At 39.7% G+C, this 21,433-nt stretch overlaps 1 protein-coding gene and 1 non-coding gene across 2 annotated transcripts in view; one reads left to right on the top strand and one right to left on the bottom strand.

The window, feature by feature from the left end:
* The window catches only part of glceb (glucuronic acid epimerase b), a 55,867-nt gene extending 54,597 nt beyond the window's left edge, over nt 1–1,270 (bottom strand). The window contains exon 1 of the mRNA XM_031744439.2: nt 1,057–1,270. The gene's annotated coding sequence lies outside the window, so the exon portion shown is untranslated. The remainder of the gene's footprint in view (nt 1–1,056) is intronic.
* Nucleotides 1,271–20,499: 19,229 nt separating this feature from the next.
* On the top strand, nt 20,500–20,570 carry trnag-ccc. Its single transcript has one exon. It is a non-coding gene; the product is annotated as a tRNA-Gly (tRNA).
* The last annotated feature ends 863 nt before the right edge of the window (nt 20,571–21,433 follow it).

Genomic DNA, 21,433 nt, shown 5'->3' with positions numbered 1-21,433 from the left:
CAGCACAGATAAAATTAATGCCCATATAGAAATGTTTTAAGAGTTAAATTTTAAAACTGTGGCCAAATAATCTGCAGAACTTTTTCCTTTCCTCCGACAGCTTTGTCTGGCTCGTAACTTTTCTTGCCTGGAGTAAACACATTTTTAGAGTATGTAGAAAAACCAACAAGATGGACATATCAGTTCCTTAAAATCACCCCATGCCATTTAAAGAAGATCCATAACAAACGCGCACTGTTAACAGCTGTTTAGTTACCACAGCAGAGAGCTCAGGCTGTTTAAGTTCAATCTCTGATTATTCTCTACTCCTCAAAAGCCTTTTTACACATAGCTGGTTTTTTATCTTTAGTGTACACCAAACTCACAGCTAGAGGCATGTGTGGAGTAAAATCATCTCTGTAGAGAAGGTTGTGCACAAAAAGATACCTTCTTTTTAACCTTAAGAGGTACTAGCATTAAAAGTCGCTATTCTGTTGCAAAGACTTATGGGTTTAAAATTATTCAAGGTACTATAAACCAAGAGCAGAACTGTCGCTTTAAGTATCAATGCCTGCAGGTTAGCTAACCGGTGAACAAGTTTGTCAGTTTCATTCACAAAAAGCTTGCCATGGCTCCCTCGCCTCGCCAACTCACCACCGCCTCATCGACAGGACAGTGACCCAGAACTATTATCACTGTGTTGAGTTGGCAAGCGAATTAGCCAGCTAGGTAGTGAGCCAGCCAAGCCACTTTATACTAAGCAGATGTATCGTTAGCATACAAGCTAACAGGGATATGCATTCCAGAGACAGAGTCGACAGTGGGCTTTGAAGTTGCTGCTTCCCCCCCTCTGGTTCCGTTAACACACGCCGACCAGCTGGAGGCTTTCTTCATGACTTATCGACAAAGTGCTTTACGAGGATAACTTAAAATGTGACAGAAGAGGACGCGAAGATTGGTGGGGGGGTTAAATGTTGCTTTGCTGGTGTAAAACTCAACTGTGAAAATATCAGCTAGCCCTGCATATGAGTGTCTGGACAGCGGGAGCCAACAGGACGATAAGGGTAGCAACCTTACCTGGAGGATGAAAGGTGTCGTGCAAAGTCGGAGTTTGGCCAGACACGTCAGTAGCTTCTTTTCGCTTTGTCGGTCAGTTTAAAAGACTCCTGCTTTACCTCTGGCTGGATCACGGTCAACGAAAGATACTGCCTGACTCTGCTGCCTCCCAGCCACAACAGCGACTGAATACAGTTCAGCGTCTGCTTCTCACTGGGAAGAATCTTTGGCATCGCGAGATAGGGCGAGAACTCGGGGATGTCTACGGACCAATCACAGTAGCCGGCTGGAGCGAAGCGTTTGTTTTTGTTAGGGTTTGTGTGAAAGTCTGAGAGACAGTCTGCTTCTCTATAAAATAAAATAAAATAAAATAAAATAAAATAAAATAAAATAAAATAAAATAAAATAAAATAAAATAAAATAAGCATTTTTATTTTTCTAAAGTTAATATACCTTTTAACTAACTTGAAACCCATTTTACATATTATTATTATTATCATCATCATCATCATCATCATTATTATTATTATTATTATTATTATTATTATTATTAATGCAACTAACATTAGGCAAATCATTTTTTAAAAACTACCTGAAATAAAATACTAAAACATGAACATAAGTGACCAAGTGATTATTATTAAGTCAACACTGCATTAATCAAAAGCCAAACTGCTACAATCTGCACGTACTTCTGCCTCAAGAAAAATGTGGAGAACTGCATCAGTTGATAGCTAAAACAGCCTCAGGTTGCCTATTAAGTGTGTGCGATGCAGAGAAAGGACACAAGAATTATAAAGCAACTGTTCGACATATTGTAAATGACGGAGGCAGAATGCACTGCAGTATTTTTCACTAGAATGAGGAAACACTGATGAACTTCTCAGATGTGTTACATTAGATGAGATTATTTAAGTTTTCTTAGACCTCTAATATCTTTTACAAGAGACTGCATGAGGGTATTTCAGTAAAGCATTAAAATAAATGAGAAATCCAGTCCTCTTCACTATATGCTGATCCCATGTCTTATGAAGTACAACGTGAGAAAGAATAAAAGAAGATGATATCATCATAGGCAAAAAGAACCCAGAGTGCAGCACATGCATGATGCAAGACTGCACCACTCTCTGATGGGGGAAAAAAAAACATCTGAGCATTCTCACATTTTCTCTGTGAGTGTCGCATATCCCCGCAGTTAACTTAACGGGCACTAATGCAGTCTCAGTAGCTTTAGCTGTCCTAGTTGTGGATGCTCATTAAAATCAGGTATAGATTCACCAGTCCACTGGTGCTTAATAGTTTAGTGGACTCAGAGGGATCCAGATTTCTTTTATTTTAAATTCTTCCTATTTTTTTAAATTTACTTTTAAGATTAGCAAGCCAACATCTTCAGCCCTTCTTTCATCTAAAAATATGTTAAAAATTCAGTCAGCTCTGTTTTTTGTGTGGAAAGAGCCTGTATGTTTTTCTTTCATTATGGTTTGAATACTGAAATCATTTTGTTTTGGTGAATTAGAAGTCAATGAACAGGATCACCTAAAGTAAGCAAACCACAACCAGCACATCACATCACATTACAACACTTTAAGCTGCACAAAACTGGCTTATTTTAGGCTGTTTATAAGATCTTTGTGACCAGACTCTATATATTTTTTAAAATTTAACTGCTGTCAGTTGAGACATCATTTAAATAATTAATGGCATTTGCCTTTGTTGATGAGGTGTTCTTTTTTCACAAAGGCAACATTGCTGTGTCCCCTACGTCGGTCTGTAGTGAAGTACTCTATCTTAGCTGATGACTCTCTTTGTGCTGATATTCATGTTCCCAGAACATGAATATCATCTTTGCCAAACCAACAATCTGGTGCATTCATAAAAAAGAAGTAATCCACCAGTTAGCTCACCAGCACCAAAATTCCTGGAAGACCACAGAAGACAACTACAGTGGATGACTGCAGAGTTATTTCACTGGTTTCAAAAGTGTTCATACTTTCTAGTCAAGAAGTCAAGTGTAGTCAAGAACACTCTTAAGGAGACATTGTGAAACTACAATCAAGACAGACCTTCAAGAATGGAAACGATTAAGTGTTTACACCAAGATGCAAACCACTGACTACACTGAGGATCAAGAAGGCCCTGTTATTTTTCCACAATTCTGAAAAAATTGTGTCTTTGGACAGATAAAGTTGAGATTAATCTATACCAGAATGATGGGAAGAGAACCTCTGGTGATCAAATCCATACCACATCATCTGTCAAACAGGGTGCAGGCAGTGTTATGGCATAGGCATTTTAACTAGGTCACTAGCATTGATGATGTGACTGCTGATAGGAACAGCAGAATGTATTCTGAAGTTTACAGGGCTATACTTTCTGCTGAGATTCAGATAAATGCTGCTTCACAGCGCAAATGGATAATGATCCAAAACAAACTGCAAAATCAACCTAGCAGTTTCTCTGGGCAAAGAAATGGGAAATTCTTCAATGGCCAAGTCAGTCATCTGATCTCAACCCAGCAGAGCATGCATTTGAGTAACTGAAGACAAAACTGGAGGGACCCACAAACAAGCAACAAATAAAGGTGGCTACAGTAAAATCCTAGCAGAGCATCTCAAAAGAGGAAAGACAGCATTTGGTGGTGTCTGTGGGTTCAGGCAGTCATTGACTGCAAAGTATATTGTCACGAACCAGCCCAAAGGTCAGACAAAGGGAGGGAGATATATATATAAATTTGTCTTAGAGGAATAAAACTGTAATTAAATTAAAATTAAAAGAAATACAAATGTAATGGCTAGATCAGTCACTTGAAGAGTGTGAATTCACATATGTTGCAAAGGTCTCTAAAAGAAAGAAAAGTGAAGTTAATCCAAAGCCAAACCCAAACCAACTGTTCTCCTGCCTGCTGGAAAGAAGTGAAAACATTAGCGTCAAGCCGTTTTAAACCATTAGCCAAGTGCCAACAGATGTGCTGTCTCTCAATATCTGCCTTTCACAACCTGCTGCCTTCAACACAAGACCAGAAAGAGGCAGAACAGAGAAGGCTGAGTGGGTAGGGTCATCACAGTATTCATCACATTATTAAAAACAATGATATTTGAAATTATTTTAGGTTGTTCGTTTTATTTTGACCCTCTCAAAACTGTGGACCATGTTTCAAAATGGCTGTAAGTGCTAAACAGATAATGCAACATTTTTGTTATCCCTTCAATCAAATGTGAAAATCTGCACTTCAATCACATATTGACTGCATGATATAAAATCCGCTGTGGTGGTTTATGAAGGCAAAGCTACCATTGTGCAAAAACAAATGGACCAAATCATACATGGCAACACCAACATATTTCTTTTTCCTTCTTTTAAAAAAAATTATCTAGGACTGCCATTACTTAAAAAAAATTATCTAATCTAATCTAATAAAAATTCTATTGACTATATATTATATAGTTTTAGCTATATGATCGTTTAGTTGGGGAATGTTAGCAAAGATAGACCATTAAACCAAGATATAATAACACGGTTGTATTTAGCTACAAGGAAAGTAAATGACAGGTTTTCTATGAGTGAATATCACATGTCATGATTCCTAGTATTTGTTCGGTTGCTTTACCCCTGCTAAACTTCCTAAATATAACATGGGGCGATCGTGGCTCAAGAGTTGGCAGTTCGTCTTGTAATCGGAAGGTTGCCAGTTCGAGCCCTGGCTCGGTCGTTGTGTCCTTGGCAAGACATTTCACCCGTTGCCTACTGGTGGGGCCAGTGTCCGGCAGCCTCGCCTCTGTCAGTGCGCCCCAGGGCAGCTGTGGCTATAATGTAGCTTGCACACACACCGTGTGTGAATGTGTGTGTGACTGAATGTAGCGTAAAGCACTTTGGGGTCCTTAGGGACTAAGTAAAGCGCTATACAAATACAGGCCATTTACCATACCCATTTGGTTTTAAAGTCTAACATTGTGGACAAAGGTAAAACTTGTTTTTTTATGTTACATCTCAGAAATAGTTTAAATGGGTTGTTCCAGCCCTTGAATTGAACACATCCTTGGGGGCTGTTTGCTGGTCACTAATGTTTAACCTAGCAATTTTTCCAAGTGCAAGGATCAATGAGGAGAGCTGCCGCTAACGGGTGTGGCAGCTGATTGCACTCGAGGTTTGCTAGTGAGTTGCATCATTAGAGTTTTAGTGGGATTGGCATTAGGACATAGGCAGTTAGAGCTAGGCCAGTCTCTTCAACACCGACTACTATCAGTTTCTATTAACATATTAGGGAAAAGGACCAGACTCTGACCTTCAGATGGAAAGCCGGTCCAGACTTCCTTTCCTTTACTTCCTTCACTTGCTTTAGACTTTCCTTGTAACTGGGATCTAACACTTGGTGATGTTAGCAATGATAAACCACTAAACTAAGATATGGTAGCTTGGTTGCATTTATTGCTCCAAAGGGCATACTACAGCCACATAGAGCTAGAAGCAAAAATATAACTATCATCTTTGCAAACTCCTTTGACTACGATGACCTGGATGACTGAGAACCTTCACAGACATAACTATCATCAAAATCAGTCCGGAAGATGGAGATAATTCTATACTCACAGAGGTATTTATGTGTTTTTCTGAGCAGCAATTTGAAGTCCAGAGTTTAATTATTTTCCATTCCTTTTAAAGTGTTGTTTTTCTATAAGTTTTCTAATATTCCTTTATTACAAAACCAAAGGAAAAATGCACACACTCACGCATGTGCACACACACACATACACAAATCCTTGCGATATTCACGCCTAAAACATTATACAACGCTGCGGGGGAGGGGACTTTATTTTCATTATGTACAACTTGGCAATAGAAACTTCATATTACATCTTCTTTTATAGTTAATGTAATTACCTCTCGGAGAGGTTTTATGAGAGACAATATTACCAAATAAATGAAGAAAGAGGATATTTGAGTGTGTCGAAATATATTTAAACGTGGTACAAAAAAGCTATTTGATTTTGTGCTGTGTATTTGTGTCCCTGTACTGTGATGAGTACTCTGATAAACTTTATTGATTAAAATCAAAAAACGTATTTGGATCAAAAGGGACATTATTAACTGTCAAAAACTCAAAAACGCAACAATGGGACTGGTAACGGACCGAAATGTAAAGGAAACATGTGGTTTTATAGCCCATTTGTCAGCATGCACAGATGATATTCAGTCATTCATTCTGTGCAGAGCGATATTCTGCACGTTCACTGCTGAAAAGAAGAGAAACACACGCATGCACACACACGCACCCAAGAATTTGAATGTGGTATTAAATATAGGCAATTCAAAAGAGATCGTTTTCTCTTTTCATTTCTTCAACTGTTGAACCCAAGGAGCAGGGCTGAAATATGAGTTGCTTTTGGTGAACACTCAACAAGGGTCGCTCAGTCGGCAGAGACTATTTCAGAGCTTAATCATATTTCTGACAAGCAGCAGCAACCTTCTCGATTAAACCCCTCTTGCTGAGAACCATTGCCCTGTCCAGTGACTAAATTCTATGGAAATTAAAAGCTTTTTTCGTTCTTTGTTTTTTCGCTTTTAATTTCATTCAAAGGCTGATTAAACACATCGCAGCTGAGGAGATTTCTGAGTGTGTTTTTGTGGCTCAAACACTCAAAGTCTAAACTAACCTCACCACTGAAATGTGGACTCACTGAAGCTGCTGAAAAGAACTTCAAACACCAGTCCTACTTTTAATACCTGTCAGGAACCGTTCCAGAGCAACGGCAGCATAAATTGGGGATTAGCAGGCTTAACGCCCTGTCTTAAAAATCAAAATCCTTTCTTACAAATGATGCACAAAGTGAAGTCTCAGAGGCTCAACTTTTCTCTGGATTTCCCAAAAGCAAAGGGAGGCCGAAATATGGCAAAAGCGTGAGCAGAAAAATAGCTTCTTTGAAGAAACTGTCAAAAATATAATAACAATGTTGAAGGCAAAATTGAATGCGATGTGTGTGTAAGATGTCCCTGTTTGCGCTACAGCCAGAGGGCTTGCTGAGAGAACCTCTGAGGCCATAGTCTCTCCTTTTGGTGTCTGTGCTCCAAAATGACTGACTGAGTGAGATAAGGAGCTCAAAATCCCTACCATTCATTTGATCTGTGGCTATTTGTATTCCAACTCTGTTTCTCATTTTAACTTTTGGAAAAGAAGGGTAGGGGCACCACTTTAATGTGCTGCTCTCTGTATCTGATATCAACCTCAGGCACAAGAAAGAGATATAAACTGACTGACAGCTCTGTGTGGACAGAGATAGTGGGTGGAGGGGAGGTCTTCCTGTGGATGAAGGCGTTCAAAACACATTTCTTTCTTCAGTCCGACAACATAATTTCTTTTTCAGAGGTTTTGCCACCACTTATTTCCCACAATTGCTGAACGTAATACAATTTGCACTAATGAAGAGTGGTTTCGCCGCCGCGTAAAAGATGGCAAAACCCACAGAGACCATTCAGACTGATAACAGTTTGTTAGTTACATAGCTAATTTGCATTCTCAGTCCTTGAGAACAGTAAAGTTGTGTTGCTAATGGAAGAAGAGAGCAAAGGGAAATAATCAAATGCTAATTTTCACACAAGGCACCCTGGGACGTGTCTGATACAGGCCTGGCTGCAGCAAGCTTTACAAATTAATATGCCTGGAAGCTCTTCTGTATTATATTTCTAAGATGCACAGAGACAGATTCATCAAGAGCAAGTAAAAAAGAAAGATTGAAGGAGTCGGTTAATGTTGCCGAAAAGGACGTCTGTGGCAGGGTGCAGATGCTCGAGTTAAAATGAAACTGAGCCTGAACAGCAACCATAATGTTGCAATGACAAAACATCTGAAGGTGAAGAATATACAGCTTTATACTTAACAATATATCAGTCCAATATGAATCGGTCCATATATAGGTATAAACATGGTATCAGTAGCATTGATTGTGTTAAATAAATAACAGTTTTTGGAAATGGCAAAAATATACCACAAATACGGACAATGACAAATGTCTGAACCATTCGAACTGTGTTGACTATCACATCTATTTTATTTATAGCAGGGTGGGGAACTCAAGACCTTAAGGGCTGGTGTCCTGCAGGTATTAGATCTCATCCTGGGTCAACACACCTGAATCAGATGTGAATCAAATGATGAGTTCAGTGCCAGGCCTCTGGAGAACTTCAAGACATGTTGAAGAGGAATTTAGCCATTTAAATCAGCTGTGTTGGATAAAACATTCAGCACACTGGCCCTTGAGGCCTGGAGTTCGCCCACCCCTGATTTATAGCTTATAGCACATCAACCAAAGTTGAACCCAGAGTGCTTTGGAGACAAGCACATTTACATTCCAGGTCTTGGGGGGAAAAGATCCAGTTCCAAAATACATGAAAATCTGAAAGTTGTGTTTTGTTGTGTTAACTATTTATTGAGGAAAGTAAGAATGACACTGATTTAGTGTTGAGAATATGCAAATTGATGACAGTTCATCTTATAAATACCTCATAAGCAGGTATAGCTGATATTGGATTGATACCAACGCTATCAGCTATACCTGCTTCTGCAGCTGTAGCCGATTTATCTGAGGCTCCACCATAAGGGCGCTTTACAAAACACAAAACACTTGGATTTCCAGTTTGTCCAAAACAATAATGCTATCTTTCACTGCAGAGGCGGCACATGTCAGTTTCACTCTGAGCCTCTTTTCATGTTCCACTCTTCACACCTACCTCCCCTTATCACCCCATCCATCCTCCACATGTTCTGTCCAGTCACCCGTCTGTCACACCCACACCCTCAATCATCTGCTGTCTGTGTATACCTGCTCTTTTCATCCAACATCTCATAGCATATTTTGTGCAGGTCTGAACTCTACAGTTATTCTACTGTGCCTGTTGGCTTAGATTGCTTGTGCTATTTTTGGCACATAAGTACATTCATATTGTCAAGTAGGGCTACATGAAATGCTCTGTGAGTGCCTGTATGGTTTACATTCAAAAAGTTAAATGGGAATCACACTATAAGCGCTCCTCATTTTCAGCCAGTAGACTTGCGATGTGTCTTCAACATCATTAGTGTTGATCCCAGTGCTAGCTAGCTAATAAACAGCATTTTTTTTGTTCACTGCGTTCACATGAACAACAAGTTGGATGAGTTTCATGTGGTAGTGCCACAAATATAGTCAAACTTTGCAAACATCATCATATCTTAATAAAATTCATGCAATAGATCACAAACTATGGTGTGCAAATAGTAACCAACAACATGTAAGTGCGCATATGGAAGATCTGAATTAAAACACTATCTGTTTCACACTTTTGTCCCACATAAACATTTTGTTCCACGCAGGGAACATTTTTCACCAGGCGTGTGCTGCTTTGTTGGCTTCACTCATGCATGACCACAGAGACATGTAGTTCATTTATCATGCCATTCCTTTGATTGTCATTATAATAGAATATATATATATATATAGTGAGATGGCAGGAACAGCAATTCTTCTTCCTCTTTGCAAACTACAGATTCATTACATAAGACCAAGTGATCAATTACAGACACTGTTTGATTAACACTTATTTATAAATATGCACATAACACATTCCAGTGACCCCAAAGTGCCACTCCACTAATAAGTGCTTGGCAAAAAGTATGTAACGTACACGTAATGTTTTGAGATCAGCTACTATGGATAATATATATATAATTTGTAAAGATTTGAGCGTCTAGGAAGAGTTGGGGAGCAGACATAGACAGATACATACATTCACTATGATAATCATACTGTGAAAATGTACTTTTAGGAGTCAGTTTAGAAACACGAGTGAACAAGTACATCAATATGGCAACACTTTGTGCAGCATAAGTGTTAAATCTTCAGTGCAGCAAAACAGCTTCTCACACTGTCATCTGATATAGTTTATATATAGTTTATATCCCTCTGCATGGAACAACAGCTCTTTAAAAGTTGAGGCTCACCTCAAAGGCACACTCTCTCAGATTAAGATTCCACACAGAGGTGAGTCTGTCTGACTGACATTTGATTGATCTCAGCGTCCGGAGTGCACTGTGAGCAGAGCTTCTTTTGTCTTCCACTTTATCTGCTGTCTCAGGATCATAAAAGATTCATGTACTATGTCTTCCAATGTTATTTCACTTATATTAAGTAGCGTAAAACAGAGAGCCGCAAAGACAGAACAGAAGCGAGCTGATTTTATATATGATATATTTTTGACACATCCTCCATCCACAAAAAAAGGTCTATTAAGCTGATTAATGTTAAAGGTAAAGTAATATAGTTGATGAATGAGGAAACACAAGATTTTTAAACTAAATTTTCCAAGTAACATTGCCAGTTTTGAATCTTTATATGCAAATTGACTCCCACTCCCTCAGCTCTAACTTTAAATTATTGCAAACAGGCTCAGTTGCTGTGTTGACGACTGTTTTTCACCAACTCCAGTGGAGTTAATTGTACAACAGATTCAGAGATGAGGCAAAAGAAGTGTAAGCATCTCAATTTAAATTAAATGCAAATTATACATTTTTCAACAAAGTCATTGTAAAACGCATCCTTGAGCAGGATGAAATTCTGAAAAGCGTCAAGGAAAGACTCAACAATTATAATGTGACTGTGCTCCTACCCCACCTGATTTGAATACAACTGCTTGCTTTGGCCGAAACACTTGCAACACTTCATTTCTGTTATTTATGACTTTTTTAGCCATTACCATAAAGCCGTTCATTTTTTAAAAGGTTATAGAACTGCTGAAGCTGGCAGCTCCTCCTGACAGCCAAATGAAAGCTCAGCTTTTTCACTTACAATCCATCACGGAGCCAAGGCATACTTTGACAAATCTGAGTCTGTGCACTTTTCAGAGGGTGCACACATTGTATCTTTCAGAGTTACACTGAAAGCAAACCTGTCGTGACTTTTTAAGAGGTAATCCAAAGTCAGAGAAGACAGCAGGCGTAAATCGTGGTCGCTGTTTACATTCTGCCATTTTACTTTTAGTAGTGGATTAAAAATATATCACGTTCTACCAGGACTTGTGGGAAATATTTGGATTACTGAGGTAGAATGGATTGCACCTTTATAAAAAGTTAGCGTTAATATAGTAATAAAAATGTAGCTGGTCATTAATGAGCTTTTGGTTACCTCCTGGATTTTAAAAGAAAAGAACTTTAAGCTTCTCTTACTTAATTTCTTATCTAGAACGTAAAGGCATTTTAAGCATAGTACTTTCAGATAACTATGAAATTTCCGGGAATGGATTTCATAAAACCCCGACTTTAAGCCTATTGAATATATGTGGGCTGTGCTTAAAAGGTGTGTCTGTACAAGGAAACCAACTAATTCAAATAAATGTTACCAATTCTGTAAGGTGACGCTTGCTAGGGAACATTTAACCAAATATTAGTGGGAGTGTAGCCTATGTATATATTTGAGCCTGCATGTTTCGTTTTTACACAAAATCCAAAATAAATTCAAAACTGTGGATCCAAGTAATTAAAATGTACTCTGTACAATCATTCCACCATCGAAAATGAAGAGTTCAAAGAAATTGTTAAAAGCCCCAAATTATCATGACATTTATGCCCATAACAAGTGGATGGAAAATTTTGACAAAACTTTAAATTTCAGTACTTTGATTATTGCAAGAGAAAGTGACTAATTGATATTAGTTTTATTGGTAAAGATCACCTAATGGAAGCCTTTATACTAATACTAATAATCATTTCCACAACACGTGACATGTTAATCTATAACAGGACCTTTGTAAATGTAATTCAATTTAATGTAGTCAGCATGCTCCTTTTGAACTAAAGGTAGCTTTGTAAAGAGCAGTAAATACATTCCCTACAGATCTAAGCTTGTCTTTATGGTATATTTCTCACTATATTCGAGGGGCCACACTCTGGCCCATGCTTAGTTTACTCAGCATGTTAATGAAACGTGTCCATTGGTTATTATTCTTATATGGCTGAACAGGCGGTTGGTGACTTTTTGTTCTGTTACTGTGATAATAATTTCCATTTTTCAGTCCAGTTTTCCACTGGTGAGAAAACAGTCATGCTCGCATGTTTATCTACCACCGGCTGCCTGTTTCTTTACCTCCTACAGGCGAGAAGAGACAGCATAAAGTAGATAGGAGAGTAGGCTACAGCTGTGTCATCAGATCAGCGCTGCCATTGTTACAGCTATGCAAACACTCTGGAATAAGTACTGGAAAATTAAAATGGCAATGCTTTAGGACAGATAACGCTTTTCAGACACATAACAATAAAACTGGCTGTTGCTTTGTAGTGTTTTCATTGGCAGCTGGTCATGATTCAGAGAAAATCCGCCGCAGTTTTTAAAGTAAAATTCATATTTGTGTCACGTTCACTGAAGAAAGATGAGGGATATCCACAAGTGAGAGGTATAAAAGATAAAAACATACTGCACAAATAACTACAGATGCACTGATGAGTCTTAATATGGAATGTTTCCCTCATAAAAACTACAATCCTGATTTTTCTTGTAAAATTAGCAAAGCTGACAAATTTTCTACAACACAGTAAGAACTAACTGGTACAAGCAGGAATGGAGAGCAGCTTTATGAAGCTGGGGCCGCTTCTTATGGGATAATGAAAATTATGCAAATGAGGACTAAACTTTGAAAAAACATTAACACAGGGAGAAGTCATGCAAATTACAAAAGTTCTTGATACCGGAAAAATTATAACTGACTAATCGCTTTGCACTGCAGTGATTTCTTTAGGAGTAGTTCAGCTGAAACTGTTTTTTTTTTTCTTTCTCGGTACACTAAAGGCATCGTGCACCTGTATGACAGGAACAAGTATGACAGGAACAAGTGGCTGTCTTCAAATGTCAATCATATCACAAAGGGTGCTTCAGTGCAAGGTTATCAAACCTCTGCAAAGAAGTAAAAGTAAAGAGTGTCTATGGGACAAACTGGCGAAACATCTGTGTGCAAGATTGTTCGTGGGTGACGTAATGACTTATTATGTTGCTTTAAGGTGCTTTGCTTCGTAGCTGTGGTTGACAGAGTGCCGTTTTCATACATGGACATTAAATTGGACCAAAACACAGACACTGCTGTCAGAGATAGAAATAATTTTGACATTACTAGCTGCAGTACACTGAAAGTAGCAAAGCTAGCTTGTCAAAGCACGGTACACCAGGGTAGGAGCTTGTTATTTATCACCGAGTTATATGGTTGTGATTGTGCTTTTGCCGTATTACAAAATGTACTTTAATTAGGAAGGAACAAACTGTCAATCGCAGCTGACACGAGTCCAGCGTAGCTTTTTTACTTCAGTTCAGTTATATGTCTAATTAGTGTAAATGTGCTTCTTCTTCTTGCTTTTCTTCTTTTTTATTTCAGCTGGTCCCTTCAGGTGTCACCACAGCAGATCATCACCCTATCTCTGGCTTCCTCTTCTGTCACTACAACCCTCTGCATGTCCTCCTTCACTGCATCCATGAATCTTCTATGTGCACTTCCTCTTTTCCTCCTGCCTGGCAGCTCCATCTTCAACACCCTTCGTTATCCACTATTCCTCCTCTGCACATGTCCAAACCATCTCAGCCTTGCCTCTCTAACTTTCTTCCCAAACCACTCAACCTGAGCTGTCCCTCTGATATATTCATTTCTAATCTTGTCCATCCTGGTCACTCCCGGTGAAAATCGTAACATCTCCAGCTCTGCCACCTCCAGTATCGGCCTCCTGTCTTTTTGTCAGTGCCACCATCTCCAGTCCACATCTGCTACATCATAGCAGGTCTCACTACTATGTTGCAAATGTTCCTTTTCACTCTGGCTGCTATGCTTCTGTCACAAATTACCCCAGACACTCGTTTCCACCCTCTCAACCCTGCCTGCACTCTCCTCTTCACTACCCTTCTGCACCGTCCGTTACTTTTGATGGCTGACCTCTGGTATTTAAACTCGCCTACGTTCACTATCTCTGCTCCTTGCAGCTCATCCTGTCCTTGCACCTGTCTCTCTCTCATTCACACATCATGTACTCTGTCTTGCTTCCCACCGACTTTTATTCCTCTTCTCTCCAGCTCCATTTCTTTGCCTACCCGGTCGATACAAGCCTCTTTTCTCCTTCTTTAGTGTCCACCCTCTGAAGCAATTCACTATAAACCTTTTGGCTCGCCTTTGCCACTTCTCTTTTTGCCATATGCCTAGCCTCCTCATGTCTACTGTCTTTAGGGATGGGTACCGGTGTCCGGTGCCATGATGGGACCGGTTCTGACATAAACGGTAGTAACCAGACCGAAAAGCAGTGCACATTTCGGTGCTTTATTTCGGTGCTTTTTTTTTCCTGAGCCAATTCTAGCCAATCATTTTACGTTTCTGAGGATAGTAGGCGGGTCCAGGTATGTATGTTCTTTTAGAGCAGAGCTACAGATTAAAAATGCCCAAGGCGAAGCGGTCAAAAGTCTGGCTGTACTTCACAGCAAAAGATGCAAACTCAGCAGCCTGCAACAAGTGCTTTAAGCTGATACTGTGATACTGTCAAAGGAGGCAACACCTCAAATCTGATGAAACACCTGGCGACGCATAGCGTTTTTTTTTTAAAGCCGAGAAATGCGCCGTGTTTGATAGCTTGCTGCAAGACCTCACACCGTGCACATCTACTGCGGGTGTGGTGCCTGTTATCGGACCCGGAGTTAGCAACATCCCCCCAAAAACCCGAAGAGTAGAGTCCTGGCCCCTAGCCCTGTCAGCGTAGCAGAAATGATGATGGATGATGATGGCAGCAGCAGCCGTTCTCCTCTGCGTGAGTAGCTTCATGTTGTTCGTGTGTAATTAACGTTGAGTACGCTAACCACATTATTACATTAATGCATGTAAGGTGAACTAGCAAACACCGTCGTAGTTACATGCGGCTGTCTTCTTGTTTGATGGCAGATACTCCCTTCACCCTGGCCAAAAAGGCTAAAATGACCAAAGAAAAAGTGGAAAGCAGTTAAACATGAGAGGTTTTTGGACAAAGTTTGTGTTTTTTCTATTGTTTAAGCACTGCTTCCAACCAAGAGTGATACCATATATGCCCTATAGCTGCAGAAAAGGCTAACATTGTTATCTTTTTACAAAAAAACAGCTGAACATTAGAGGTTTTTGGACAAAGTTTGTGTTCTCCATTCTTTAAGCACCGGTTTGAGCACCGTTTAAGCACCGGCACCGTTTCAAAAGTACCGGTTTGGCACCGGTATCGGATACAACCTAAACGATACCCATCCCTAACTGTCTTCATCTCCAGACTATCCCACTTTTTCTTTGCTAATCACTTCCTTTTAATACTTACCTGTACTTCCTCCTTCCACCACCAATTCTCCAAGTGTCCAGAGGACATACCAATCACATTCTTGGCAGTTTCCCAGTCATCAGGCTACTCTTCAACACCACCAAGAACCATTTGGTCCTTACCTCCACCTTAACTTCCTTCCTCTTCTTGATTTCCAAAACAATCCTACAGCCAACCATCCAATGCCACCTTGCCACCTTCTCTCCTGACACCACCTTGCAGTCTTGTATCTCTTTCAGATTGCAAAGAACCTCTGCATTTCTCTCCTTAACACCACACCCACCCAACACCTCCTCATCGCCCTTATTCCAATCATCACTCTTTCCCCCTGGGAGGACTCTCTGCCACTTCATCCAGCTTACTCCAGAATTCCCTTTTCTCTTCTACTTGACATCCAACTTTTGGGGTGCGCAAACATTTAACATCACCCCTCAAACCACAACATTATAGAGAAAACCCCAACAGTTAGAGCACTGGGAGACTTGCAACTACAAGTGTTGATTTGTGTCAGGGATGAGAACAGTAAATGCCTGTGCTTTTACTGCTTGCATACAGATAAAAACCAAAAAACTATTACTTGGCAGCATGGCAGCAGTTGCTAATTAGTTTAAAATACAAAGTAAAGCTGAGGCTAATAGGACTGCTATCCTATTTTCTGTTGCTTATTCATGAATGAAAAGCAGGGTATTGTATTATTGGTGATAGTAAAGCTAGAGGTATTATTAGTATCCTGAGGTAAACATGAACACATCTACTGTACCTAAGCTTGATGGAATCCAGCCAGCTAGTTTGCTAAAGGAAAATACAGGGTGACCACCAAAGTCACCAAACAGAGACTTGAATGTATGTTCAGAGTGCAGTGGAGTTTTTGTGTGTGTGTTGGTACTGACCCCTCTGTGTAGTGAAGCCTCACGATTTGTGCCTCAAAGGGTCAGCCTCGTCGAAACCTTCTGTTTTGCCTACATCAAGTTCTCAAGGACAGCCTGGTTACTTGCTGTCTGTGCTGGGATTTATAGGCACAACCTCACTGTGTTTCTTATCAGGAGATGAGTGCAGGCACAGGAAGGGGATAAATAAAACTGCTGAATTATAAACTTCAGAGAGAAACCTGGTCTCATAAAACTTCCATCACAAACTGCTTCACAGTCTAAGACTGAAAACAGCGAAAGGACAATGGATGAAAAGAAGAAACAAGAGAGAAAAGAGGAAATCTGTAATCTGTGCAAGTGCTACAAAAGGTATTATCTGTCTTAAGGTGAGTTTAATTCATCTGTAGTAGAAACTGTCATCCACTGACCCACATTCTGAGCCTCTGAGAGTCTTTCCCACAACCTGCACAGATGATCAGATCTGTGTCAAATGCTCCTCCGACACATAATTAGCACGAGGACACTGCTGCACATTAGCACAAGGCAAATATGTAACTATGCATCACTCACCATGTTTAAATGCAATTGGCCACAGGCGGAGATATTTGACGATCTATATGAAAATACAGAAATTTAATGTATTCCTATGTATTAGTGTAAGGCGAAACACTGTAGACTGAAACAATGTCATGAAAGCGAGCTACAGCAAACAGAAGATAGCAGGAGTGGATTCGAAAATCATGACGCAGGTGAATGTGAATATTTTTACCTTATTTGTATTCCACATTTTCTCAGTGACTGAGAAATAGGCTGAAAATCTTCCATTACCTGTACTGGATCTCACATTGACAATACAAAAGAAATCTCATCCTACATTAGTCTGATCTATCTGAGCTTGAATTCTTCTTCAATGGGCCTCACATTTGGTCTGTTTTGACGGTGCACACCAGTGGAAATAAGCTACTGGGTGCTGAGAAGTCATGCAAGAGGGAGAGGCTGAAGAGCAGCGACTCTGCACAGTAGCAACTCCAGTTGAGTAGAATGGAGAGGCCTCATTAAAATTTAATTGCGGCGTGATGTTGAGTGCATTGCCATCTACATCAAGATGCATGTGACCTTCTTTTTTCACATTTCTCATTTCCAGCAAATGAGCGCATGCATCTCATCTGTACTCTTGTCAATTTAGCAGGGTCTGATTATTTGAAATGATCTCACAAAAAAAACGTTCTCGTTCATTTTAATAGTTCAGTCCTTTTTTCCCAAATTCAAATCAAAAGAAAAAAATCTGCTCAGTTTCTCAGAAAATAAGGATTGCCTTCCAATTCGCTGTTAAACATTAATGCATACGCACAGTGACGATGCAAATCACACTCCAACGTTAACAATACACCCCGGCTCACACGGTTCCTCGCAGTTCCAGGTTGACGTGAGAAGAACGAGTCACATGAGAAGGAAGCAGGCTACTCTGTATTCGTGCTGGATGAGATTTGTGTGTGTTTATCGTCTTCCTGTCCTGGATGGGTGTTGCATTACAAGGTACTGTCTCCAAACTGCCAGAATCAATTAACATGAATAATGAATGTCTTCTGACGCGGTTGGTCTTGAGTGTTCATTTTGTTCTGGCTCCCATTGTTCCAGCACATGCAGGAGAACAGTTTAATTTTGCAGCAGGTACAAGAAGCGGAATTTTTTTTTATAGATATGAAGTAGGTCCTAAGACTTTTTTAAAGGCATCACATGCCCCTAAAAAGCCTCAAACCACAAAAAACCCCTCTGCACTCTCCTTCACCACAACAGCTAAATGTGGCTCTTAAAAGGGATCTAATTCACGTGGAGAAGGAATGTAATCCACTACATCAAGAAACACTGATGGCATTAGTTGCCCCACTAATATCACTTTACCCACTGCATCACCCTTAGCTGTAGGGCTTACACATATTACCCAGTCAGCAGGCACTGAGCAGTGGTCACCAAGCTCCAGAAGACACTTTGCTCTTTATAGCGTGCTTCAAAATGATCCTTTCCTGCGCAGTGAGACCAGTAACAGAGAAAATGTTTATATAATCCATTACTGACAAAGCTTTAGTAAGTGATTAAACAAAACAAAATGAGTTTTTTACTTCAAATTGGAAATAGTCCAGAGATTAGCATTTCAAAAATAATCCCTTTTATTGAAGCTCTGTTAGCTTTGCATAGCAAATTAAATATCTGTGCTGTGTTTACTGTGTAAACCCAGGCTGGGTGTACGATCAGTGTGCACCGACTTTCTTACCAGTTTAACCAAAAATGATTTAAATATTGAAGTGAAAATCACAACTGCATGACTCACAGTAACCATAAAGATGTAATCCTTTTGGGAGAAAGGAAAAAAAGCAGGAAGTGACAGTCAACGTGCCAAAGTGGACAATTTCAAAGGACGTGTCCATGGACAGGGCTAACCTAAACAGTGTTATCACATGACCAATACTGCATATTGCTGTTTGTGAAGTGCACTATTCTCAAGATTCATGTATTTTTCCCAGTTTCTTCAGTGTCATTTTACCAGTAGAAAGACTATAAGTGATATTTAGACAGGGCAGCAGCTGTTCTGGCTTCACCCATCTGAGCACATCTGCCCGAGTTCCACATCTTAACATCAGGTTGCTGCACAGGAAAGCTGCCAAACTCCAACAGAGGGAAACTTTTAGTCTAATCGGGTCTGTTCAGTTTTATTCTGTTGGATTTGCAGGCAGCTGCTGGTGGGAGAGGAGGTAATTAAAACTGACAAAGAAGAAACATCACGGAGAAGACTTCACGCAGCAGCTACCATGAGCCAGCTTTTGAGTTAGGGGTTACTGCAGGCATAAAGTGCTTCCATGTGGAGAAAAGTGGAAGAGCAGGATTGCTCCTTTAGCAGCTGTTCCTCTCTGCTGTTAGTTTGCCATAAATACTGCAACATAATATTGGCCTCACCTCTTTCAACCACATGTCATTAAACAAGATGAGTTTTGTGATTAATTAAAGACAGATGAAGAAGTTGCAAGTTGCTCCTTGTAGTCAGACTAATTCAAATGGATGATTGACACTTTATTTTCAGACATGAGCCTGTTTGTGAGGTTTTAATTCTGTTTTTGCTCTTTAATCCTGTCAATCTTGAAAGTTAATGCCTACTAGCCAATTACATTTCAAGGTCCCCTTTACTGACTACTGATGCCCGCTACCTTAACAAATGCCTCCCTCTTGTGGTAGACCTACTCCTACACAACACATATTTCCTTCTGTTCAGTTTTATCTTGTACATTGCATCCCAACCCCATACCATGTGCACCATTACATTTATATTTGTTCAGATATTATTTATTTATTTATTTATTTATTGTAGGGTCTACCTTACAGTATAAAGTGCCTTGAGGTGACTGTTGTTGTGTAAATAAAATTGAATTTAATTTTCTGGTTTTAAAAATAATGTATAGAAGTTTATCCTGGTTGGGGAAATTATTTACATTTAATTCACATGCATGCATTATTTTGACCAAGTAACTGAAGTTGGAAAAGTCATGCTGATCTGGTAAGATAACTAAAGGCCCTGTACCGGGTCGCACTCATTATTCTAGTCGAACAGACCCGGCTTTGACAGATGAAGAAAAACACTAATATACACCAGTCACATTTTCCACTGAGCAGTTATTAAAATTCAGTTCATCATGCACTCTCAAATCTAAAACACTAAAACACCAACAGGATTTCTTATTTATTTATTTGTTTAAATTGGACAAGGCGTACCAGTATGTAGGACTGACAACAGAATATAGCACCCTTCTGGGCCACATTATTTGTCACACTTGACTGTAAATCATAATTTAATGAGCCACAAATAACATGGCTGAATGCAAAAATACAGGAATGCAAACCAGAAACCAGAGCAAGAGCGAGGCCCAAATGGTGAGTATAGACAGTTATTATTATCATTATTATCAGGATCCTTTTATATGATTAATTATCCATTTTTATTGTGTTGTAAAAATTCAGTTTTTTTTTTGGGTTTCAAACTGATTTTATTAAAATGTTGGGGTATTCACGAGGAGAATTTTTTAAGAAAGTCAGAGCAGGTGTTCCAGCACATGTTGCCTACATGTTTTACACTCATATAGACAAGACATTCTTCATAAAGGTACATTTATTTTCACTTGTCTACCTCAAGTTTCTTCCGTGGTCATATATTTGACCAAACTGACAAACACTAACTTCTAGGTGTACCTCATGCATGCTATTTTATATAGCTATGGACCACTAGTACAGGCGCTGCTAGTGTAGTGGCATCATGCAAGATTCCCATTCTTGTGACCCGGGTTCGATTCCCGGGCAGCGCACCCTTTCTGCAGAACTACAAAGCCTGAGGTTTCCTTATTATGGTCACAGGTTTTAAACTTCCACCAGCAAGTCAGCTAAGGACATGCACCTCTTTGTCCATTACTGTTCACCCTCTTCTCCCATCAGTTCAAGACTATAATAAAATTTGTGGGTGAGAATAAAATGCTTAAATACATTAAAACTGGCCTCAATGTGGAGCCTCAGACACCGTAAATTTCAAAATGTTGACTGATGTTAAATGGCTGAATCTCAGTCTGTGAGCACATTTCAACATGAATTTCAACAAAATGACTGCAAAACTGTGCAAAATAGCATAAATTTGGGATTTCAGTTTTTCTAAAAATGTAAACTTCTGCAACTTTCATTCACTCCTCTATGCACTTTGATAGTGACCTAAGGTTCACAGAGTCTGCTACCTCAGTAACGAGCTCAGAGTCTAAGTTAACTCTCTGAAACAGAGTTGTTAGCTAAACCTGCCTTGTGTAATAGGGCCCTGATGACTGACAATGACAAACTGCTTGCAGATGCACTTGGTTGATTGGGAAGAGCAGCTTGGTCTTTAACACCAACAAGACCAAAGTGTTAACCGTAGACTTCAGATGAACAGGAAGCACAGCCACCTCCTCCTTTCCATACACAAAGAAGTAGCAGACAGTGTGAAGAAACGAAAGTTCCTTGGACTCAACTTGTCCGCTTACATGGACCTCCAAATCTTAAACCTGGTCAAAAAAGCTCAACAAAGACAGTTCCTCCTAAGGAAGCTGAACTAAGTGCAGCTCTCCCAGAAACTTCTGCTGAACCACCACTGAGAGCATCTGCACAAACAACATCATGATGGGGTGCAGACACTGTACAGCTGCTC

This window comes from Oreochromis aureus, linkage group 1, assembly GCF_013358895.1.
Source record: "Oreochromis aureus strain Israel breed Guangdong linkage group 1, ZZ_aureus, whole genome shotgun sequence".
NCBI classification, from domain to species: Eukaryota; Metazoa; Chordata; class Actinopteri; order Cichliformes; family Cichlidae; genus Oreochromis; species Oreochromis aureus.
Note: the sequence above shows the minus strand (reverse complement) of the source record. Positions and strands in the feature narration are given on the sequence as shown.